Source organism: Martes martes (genome assembly GCF_963455335.1).
Source record: "Martes martes genome assembly, chromosome: 9".
Lineage (NCBI taxonomy): Eukaryota > Metazoa > Chordata > Mammalia > Carnivora > Mustelidae > Martes > Martes martes.
Window position 1 is genome coordinate 47,174,664 of NC_137896.1, and position 9,187 is coordinate 47,183,850.

The 9,187-nt window shown below is 40.1% G+C and overlaps 1 pseudogene across 1 annotated transcript; it reads right to left on the minus strand.

Moving 5' to 3' along the window:
• Nucleotides 1-774: 774 nt before the first annotated feature.
• Nucleotides 775-1,292, minus strand: LOC308349083 (ubiquitin-ribosomal protein eL40 fusion protein-like; annotated as a pseudogene). Its single transcript has one exon. The product of its transcript is annotated as a ubiquitin-ribosomal protein eL40 fusion protein-like (transcript).
• Between the last annotated feature and the right edge of the window lie 7,895 nt (nucleotides 1,293-9,187).

Here is a 9,187-nt window from a genome sequence, read left to right on the forward strand (position 1 = left end):
CAGTGATGTTCAGGACAAATTCTCAAAGCAAGGTATCAAATCTGAAGTCCAAGGTGCTCTGTCGATAGATGTCCTGATGTCCATAGATGTCCTGACATGTCCTGGAAATTTCACTTTGGGAGCAGTGTTGGGTCCATGGCACATTCAGTCACCCAATGACAGTGAGGTCTTTATCAAGTAAGTGCCTGCTATGTGCTAAGACTTGTTTTAGGTACATTCATTCAGAAGCTACTAGCTATAACAGACATGATACTGCCATCTAGAAGCTGAAAATGTAACAGGAAAATGGAACAAGTAGAGATGAGATATTAAAACATTTATATCTTGTTTGTAGCTCAGACCAGGGATGCAAGAGCTTGCTGAGGGTGGGGCTGTGGGTATCAGCCTGCTACTCGGAACATCACGTTTGGTAGGCAGAGCTAAATCTCAAGGCAGCCGAGGATGTTTATGGTGATGCCAGAATGGTCAGTTCCTCACCACGATAGCCACACTGCTCTGAGGAATGCTCTAGTCATGTCCTTCAAGACAAGTGTGAAATCTTCTGCTTCACATATTCTACCAGTTCTTCCATTGAGATCCTTAGATCCATACTTTTTGTGTTTAGATGGCACCATCTATTTTCTTTCCTAGTTAGGCTCCATGACATGGCAGAAAGAGTGGGACTCTGACAGGGAGAATAGCCAATGGTATCAGCCGAATTGTTTATCTTGTTCAACCTTAGTTTATTCATCTAACAAATGGGAATCATAGTCATGCTGCTCCTCAATGCTTGCATTATATCATGCTGATTACCCTTCCCTCCCGCGGTGAAAGGGAAACTTTACTAAGGCCCTTGGGGTTCGGGCAGGAGGCCACCCTGCGGACAAAGGAAGAGCTGATCTTTTTGGGGCACAGGTTGTTGGTGTGGCCACACTTCTTCTTGCGGCAGATGATGGCGCGGGGGTGCAGGCAAGCATAACGCTTGCCACAGATCATCTTGTCGTAGTTGTATTTCTGGGCCAGCTGGCGGAGGGAGGGCTCGATGATGCCACCCCAGAGGCAAAGCACCAAGTGCAGGATGGACTCTCTCTGGATATTGTAATCTGACAGAGTGTGGCCATCTTCCAGCTGTTTGCCCGCAAAAATCAGATGCTGCTGGTCAGGGGGATCCCCTCCTTGTCTTGGATTTTGGCTTTGACATTCTCAATGGTGTCACTGGGGTCAAACTCGAGGGTGATGGTCTTGCCCATCAGGGTCTTCACGAAGATCTGCATCTCTGCGTCTGGCGTGAATCCGCAAGGCCACCACCACCAAACTGCTCAGCCACCTCCTTGAAGAGAAAGAGCCATGATAAGTATCCTTACTGATATGTGGAATAACGTGGCCATAATTCTCCACTTACTGTGCTATCCTGTGTGCCTTGCCTGCAGAGATATGGTGGTGTTTCTCATCACAGGGCTGAGCCCCATTTCTTTTCTTTCACCTTTCCTGTGCTCTTAGGGTGTAGAAAGTCACAGTTTTAGATCAGTGACTAACAATGAAAGCAGACGTAAGTATCATTAAGAGGCAAGACTGAGTCAGAAAAAAAACTGTGTTGAAAATTCTTAGTCACATCCTAAAAGGTGGATAAGATCTTGCCAGCTCTATTAAAGCTCAAGATAAATTCTCTAAGCTAGTGAGAGCTTCGTTCCATCACTGTCTGCAAAATCCAGTTTGTAGGAGACCATAATGGTGACATTTTTGACAATCAAGTTTAAATTTCCTTTTTCTGATGCGTATTTTCCTTCAATGTTCATCTTGTTTACAGAAATTACTTTACTTCATATGTCACCTCATCACATAGACTCCAGTTCACAGTGGGGTGTTAACGAACAAGTGGAATCATTAATGAAATTGATGAAGTGAATGGAAATATTAATCCTTAGTAAGAAGACACTATTCTATTTTCAAATGCCCAGAAATTTTATTAAGGAAACTTGAAGTCAGTTATTCAACATGTGCTTGACCAAAAAAAAATATTTTTACTTAATTTATTGTTACATTTTTCCTTATGCAGCTTAAGCTGTTTTCCATTTGGAAGAAAGGAGGCATTTATCCAGTCTGTTCAGAGAAGCATCCCTTGCTTCTCACTCCAAAAACACCTTTAATTTAAATATACAAAAGTATTTCTGCCTTGATTTATTCAGTAGACTCTTTAAATTGAAAACATGAGGATATTCCAAATCTGTGTTATGTAATGCTGACTAAACCATATGCAATTGTGAAATGTCATTTCTATGCTACTAAAATACCCTTGGATCCTTGATTGAAGCCTCATGAGAAAGCCTTTGTTAGGATCACCCACCTAAGCCATTTCTGTATTCCTGACACTCTAGAACAATTTATTGTCTTAAGGTAATACGTATTGGGCTAATTTTTTATACAGCAATACATAACTAACACAGATTTATGTTATTTATGTTAATTAGCAATTACCAATGCTAATTGGTAATGGGAACTCACCATAAAAGACAAGCTAAAATGTGGGTTTGGTTCTGGAACTGTGAAATAAGTGAACACTTTCAGAATTTGCAGAGATCATCAGTGGAAGGATGATATTTACTGGCACTAGGGTTTTAGATTTTGAAGCAACTGCCAGTGAGAACAAAAAACAAAAAGAGGAAAACCTTATTGGAAACTAGAGGGAGGGAAACCCTTGTCCTGCAAGGGCAGAAAGTTGAGAAACACTGAAACCTGCATTGATATGGATGTTGAAGATATTTCTAGTGAAGTGATGATTTTGCTGAAGAGATTTCCAGCCAGAATGTTGAAAGTGAAATCTGTTTTCTTTCTGCTTATAATAATACACAAGAGGAAAGACATAAACTATGGGAAGGAACAAAAAAGTCATGGCATCACTGGTTGTGAAGATTTGCAGCCTATCAAATGGAAAATGATGTTAAAATGAAGACCTGTCTTCCAAGCAAAGGTTAAATTCAGGACAGTATCAGAAAAGCATGATGTAAGATGAGGCCAAGGAGGTAACCAAAAAATTTCTTATTAAAACATCAGGAAAGGGTGCCTGGGTGGTTTAGTCAGTTAAGCATATACCTTCAGTTCAGTGTCCTAGGAAGGAGCCCTGCCTCAGGATCTGTGCTCAGTCAAGAGTCTGCTTCTCTCTTTGCCCTCTACCCCCCACAGCTTGTGTGCGCTCTCTCTCTTTCTCCCTGTCAAATAAATAAATAAATTTTTAAAAATAAAATTTTAGGAAGACTAAAATTGGTTCCTCAGGGTGCTACTCATTCTGGTCCTATTGGTATTTAGTGGTGTGCATCTCTTACAGTCCCTCTTAATCAACCAAGAGCATTTCTAAGAAATATAAAATATTATCTCTCAGCAGAAGCCCAAGGTAGAGAAAGGTTTATTTCAAATAGATTTTAGGTGTGACTTTTGTCTAACAAGATGGATGCAAACAAGATTCATAAAATTTAAAAGAACTCTATTAGTGAAACAACTGTTTGCATGGACTGAAGGGGATGGAGATGGTACCAAACAGTAGTCTGTTTCTCCCCACAAATTCTACCAGCAGAAAGTCAGCAGAGAAAACCACTCAGTTTCAAATGCATGTTAATTTTCATGGAAAAAGAAGAAGGTCTTAGAGTTTGGACCCAGGACCTACAATGCAGAGCCTATAGACATGGACAGTAACACCTGGAAAGAGTAAGAATGAGCACGAAGCAATGAACTTCCAGTATTATCCCAGCAGGAAGTCAGAACTCCTATGCCCAATGGTTCATCTGTTCCTCCCATTTCCCTCCTTTTTTCCTTCCTACCTTCCTCCTCTCCCCTTCCTTCCTTTTTTCCTTCCTTCCTTCCTTTCCTTCCTCTTTCCCTTCCTTCCTTTCTTCCTTCCTTCTGAATAGAAGTGCTGATGGTGACTACCCTGTGCTTGTCCATGGTATGTTATAGGTGTGTGTGGGCAGATAACTCACCTCTTCAGTTCACAGGTTGAGAGAAGCTACACTGGATGAGTCTCATCAGCACCTGAGCACAAACATATGGGCTGTCTCCAACTTGGCACAGTTTAAAGAATAAAATGGTGGTTTGGATGGGGTCGTTCTTATGGGGGTCTGGGAAGGGGTTGCGTTACTTTGCATGCCTGAGCTATGTGAAATACTGAGACATCCCAGGGGTGATGCTGTTGTATAGACCATTTTCCCCAGTGGTGTTTGCTTCTTAATATTTATATCCCTGAACAGTTTCCTCCCACATTGTCCTAGAGCTGAGAGGGCAGAAGTGATGGCATATACTTCCGATATTTGGTGGTGAGAGACACTGAGGCTCCCATGATATTGATAGCTCTCTCTCTTCCAGACCACTCTCTCTTGGGAAAGCTAACTGTTCAACTGGGAGCTGTGCCATGGAGAGACCACATGGTGAGGGATGGAGGCCTTCTGCCCATATCACCTAAAAGCACTTAGAAGAAGATCCTCTTGGCCCAGTCCAGCCTTAGAGGACTGCAGCCCTGAGTGACATGTGATTACAGACTTGTGAGAGATCCTAAGCTAAAATCCACCAGCTAAGGTACCCTTGGATTCCTGCCCCATAGCTCTTAGAAATCAGGAATGTTTAAGTCTCCATGTTTTAGGATAATTTGTTACCCACTAGTGCATAACTAATGCACAGGGTCACCTTGTGTAGCCATAAGACTGACTCTAGAAGTTGTAGTAAGGGCCTTGATCTACATTCTATGGTGCTGAGGAAGTCTGTGGAAAAGGCTGAGCACCTCCTGAGAAGGTAGTGATTCCCTCAACACTACCTATAAAAGTAGGAGTCCACACTGTGATCACTGTATCTATACTACCACCAGGGAATGACCACTAGAGAACCCTTTCCGGAGAATAAAGATTGAGACCCCAGTACTGAGCCAAGCTGATGGATGTTGCACCTGCTGAGAGTACCTGTGTAGAAGGAGATGCCCTGGTAGCACCTGATGACAAGAGTGGCCTTGGAGCTTGGAGAGTGTGTGTCTGCTGGGCTACGTTTCTGTTCTCCACGAGGCAGGAATTTTAGTGAGTTACCACCATATTCTTAATGGCTAGCAAGTAAATAGATAGTCTTCAGATTTGTCCTCTTATAGAATTTACTCCTGTTATCTCTGGGATGTAGGCACGTATCTTAACTTACATTTTTAGTAGTTTGTTTGTTTGTTTGGTTATAAATTTAAACTAATAGGGGTTTTGCCCTAAGAGTAATACAAGGATCTCCATTATATTTTTATTTAGATTCACCTAATATTTCAATTTGTTGCTTTTGTAATCTATCTATCTATTTGAGAGGAAATTTGAGACATTGTGTCCCTTTGTCATTATTAAAGAAGAGAAATAATCTATTACATAACCATAGCACAATTATAAAAGCATATTATTTAATATTGATATAATACCATTATCTAATTCACAATTCATATTCAAATTTTATCAGTTGTTCCCCAAATTTCCTGTGTAACTATTCTTTTTTGCTACACATCCCATTTAATTGATGTATCTTGTTATTCCCTCTCAATGTCAATAGGTTCACAGCCTTTCTTTAGACTTCTTGCCTCAATATTTGCTAAAATAAAGATGGTTGTTTTGTAGAATGTCCTCAACATGTTTTTTGTTTGTCTCACAATTAGAATCAAATTATGCATTTTTTAGCAAACATGCCAGAAGTGATGTACAGTCATTGTAATCCATCAGATGTGGGATGATGGTCTGTTTCCACCTTGGCGATGTTAACCTATTACTGGGTTATGATGGCGATTGCCATATTTCTCCAATGAAACATTGCCACTGTCATCTTTGTAATTAGTAAATGAACAGCAGGGAGATAACTTTAGACTATGTAAATAGCCCATTACCAAGTTTTAACCCAGAAAATTTTAGTGGCCTTTGATGATGTAACTTTATTATTTCTACATTTATTTTTCTCATATTTTTCCTGCTTTTTAAATTTCTAAATTTTTTAATTATGTTATGTTAGTCATCATATAGTACGCCATTATTTATTTATTTTTAATTTTAATTTTAATTTTTATTTTTATATTTTTTGATCCCTGCCGGGCTTTATATTAACATATAATATATTATTTGTTTCAGGGGTACAGTCTGTGAATCATCAATCTTACACAATTCCAACACTCACCACAGCACACACCCCCTCCAGTGTCCATCCAGTTACCCCATCCCTCCCACCCCCCACTTCCCCAGCAACCCTCAGTTTGTTTCCTGAGATTAAGAGTCTCTTGTGGTTTGTCTCTCTCTCTGGTTTCATCTTGTTTCATTTTTCCCTCCCTTCCCCTATGCTCCTCTGTCTTGTTTCCCAGATTCTACATATCAGTGAGATCATAAGATAATTGTCTTTCTCTGATTAACTTCTTTTGCTTAGCATAATACCCTATAGTTCCATCCATATCACTGCAAATGGCAAGATTTCATTTTTGATGGCTGAATAATATTCCACTGTATATACGAACCACATATTCTTTATCCATTCATCTGTTGATGGGCATCTAGACTCTTTCCATAGTTTGGCTATTGTAGACCTTGCTGCTATAAACATTTGGGTGCACATACCCCTTTGGATCACTACATTTGTATCTTTAGGGTAAATACCCAGTCATGCAATTGCAAGGTCATAGGGTAGCTCTATTTGCAACTTTTTGAGGAACCTCCATACTGTTTTCAAGAGTGGCTGCACCAGCTTGCATTCTCACCAACAGAGTGGGAGGGTTCTCCTTTCTCTGCATCCTCACCAACACCTGTCATTTTCTGACTGGTTAATTTTAGCCATTCTGACTGGTGTGAGTTGGTATTTCACTGTGGTTTTGATTTGTATTTCCCTGGTGCTGAGTGATGTTGAGCAGTTTTTCACGTCTCTGTTGGCCATTTGGATGTCTTCTTTTCAGAAATGTCTGTTCATGTCTTCTACCCACTTCTTGATTGGATTATTTGTTCTTTGGGTGTTGAGTTTGATAAGTTCTTTATAGATTTTGGATACTAGCCCTCTATCTGATAGGTCATTTGCAAATATCTTCTCCCATTCTGTCAGTTGTCTTTTGGTTTATGTCATTAATTTTTGATGTAGTGTTCCAAGATTCATTGTTTGCATATAACAGCCAGTGCTCCATGCAGTATGTGCCCTCTTTAATACCCATCACCAGGCTAACCCATCCCCCCATCCTCTCCCCTCTAAAACCCTCAGTTTGTTTCTTGGAGTCCATAGTCTCTCATGGTTCCTCTCCCTCTCTAATTACTCCCCTTCATTTTTCCCTTCTTTCTTCTAATGTCCTCCATGCTATTCCTTATGTTCCACAAGTCAGTGAAATAATATGATAATTGACTTTCTCTGCTTGACTTATTTCACTCAGCATAATCTCCTCCAGTCCCATCTATGTTGATGCAAAAGCTAGGTAATCATCCTTTTTGATGGCTGAGTATAATGCCATTATAAATCTGGACCACATCTTTACCTATTTAACCTGTTTTTGTTCATATTCTTATTAGACAACAGTCTTTCTTTCATTTGTTTATCTATTTTATTTTTTATTTTTTTTTAAGATTTTGCTTATTTGTTTGACAGAGAGATCACAAGTAGGCAGAAAGGCAGATAGGGAGAGAGGGGGAAGCAGGCTCCCCGCTGAGCAGAGAGCCCAATGCGGGGCTCAAATCCAGGACCCTGGGATCATGACCTGGGCTGAAGGCAGAGGCTTAACCCACTGAGCCACCCAGGCACCCTGTTTATCTATTTTAATGACACAAATCTATTGATGGTTATTTTATTCAATGTGTTATAATTTCTGACTATAATAATTCATTTTCGTGTTCAAATTGTCCCAGATTTGCTCACTGGGAACCTCTTCACCCTGCCTCCTGTATCCTTTGCCCTCATGATTTTTTGAGAACTTAATTATTTTATGGCACCAGATTTTCTGGTTCCAACTCATTTCTGCTTGGGAGAAAAACAATAATTTCTCACCTGACTCCTATGGAATTGGTAGTCTACAATGACCTGTATAGACATCTTGAATTATATCCTCAGGTGCTTGGATTCTTGATATAGTTAAAACAATAAGACATAAATTCCCTGCCCTAAGAATTCTCTGCCTTTGTAAGAAATAGCTTTGAGGTATGAAAATCTTTACCTCAAATGATCATCTTGTTAAAAGATAGCATCAGAGAGACATTGTTTGAATCATAAACACATTTATGTTGTTTCCAGTTGTCTATAAATAGTTGAATGAGCTTTCCCCTTTAAAACCCCAAAGGCTTTCCTTAACTGCCCTTCAGATTTTTCCTGTGAGTCATGGTTTTCTGATGTCTGGTGAGTTATGACAGTACCTTAACAAAAAGGGAACCATGAGAGACTGTGGACTCTGAGAAACAAGCTGAGGGTTTTGGAGGGGAGGAGGGTGGGGGTTTGGGTGAGCCTGGTTGTGGGTATTAAGGAGGGCATGTATTGCTTGGAGCACTGGGTGTGGTGCATAAACAATGAATCTTGGAACACTGAAAAAATTAAATTAAAAAAAGGTTCTATATTAGCCAAGGTTTTCTAGAAAAATGGAACAAAAAGGATCTAGATATAGATACATTAACTTATGTATACCTTATCTAAACTGCCCCTCTCTCTTCCTTTCCCTCTGCCTGCCTCTCTCATGGAATTGGCTCACATGGTTATGGAGACTAACAAATGTCTAGATCTATAGATGGCAAACTAGAATCCAGGAGAGCTGATGGTGTAAGTTATAGTCTGAAAGCTGATAGACTCAAAACCCAAGAAGAACTGATACTGAAGTTTGAGTCTGAAAACAGGAAAAGACCTATACGCTAGCTGTAAGTAAGTCAGGAAAGAGGAGAAAGCATTTATCCTTATTCATGAGAGGGTCAGCCTTTTTATTTTAGTCAGGCCTTCAACTAGTTGGGTGAGGCCTACTCACACTGGGGAGAACCAAAAACTGTTGCTCAGTCTAACAATTCAAATATTAATTTCATTCAGAAATGCCCTCACAGAACATACTCAGAATAATATTTGACCAAATGTCTGGGTATCCTATGTCCCAGTCAAATTGACACATAAAATTAACCTCACGACATCTCATCCCACCTGGTACAAAGGGAGTGCCATGGGACTTTCTGGCCCAACATCTGTTTCTCTCTTTTGTGGATATGAGGTTACAGTGATCAAAGGT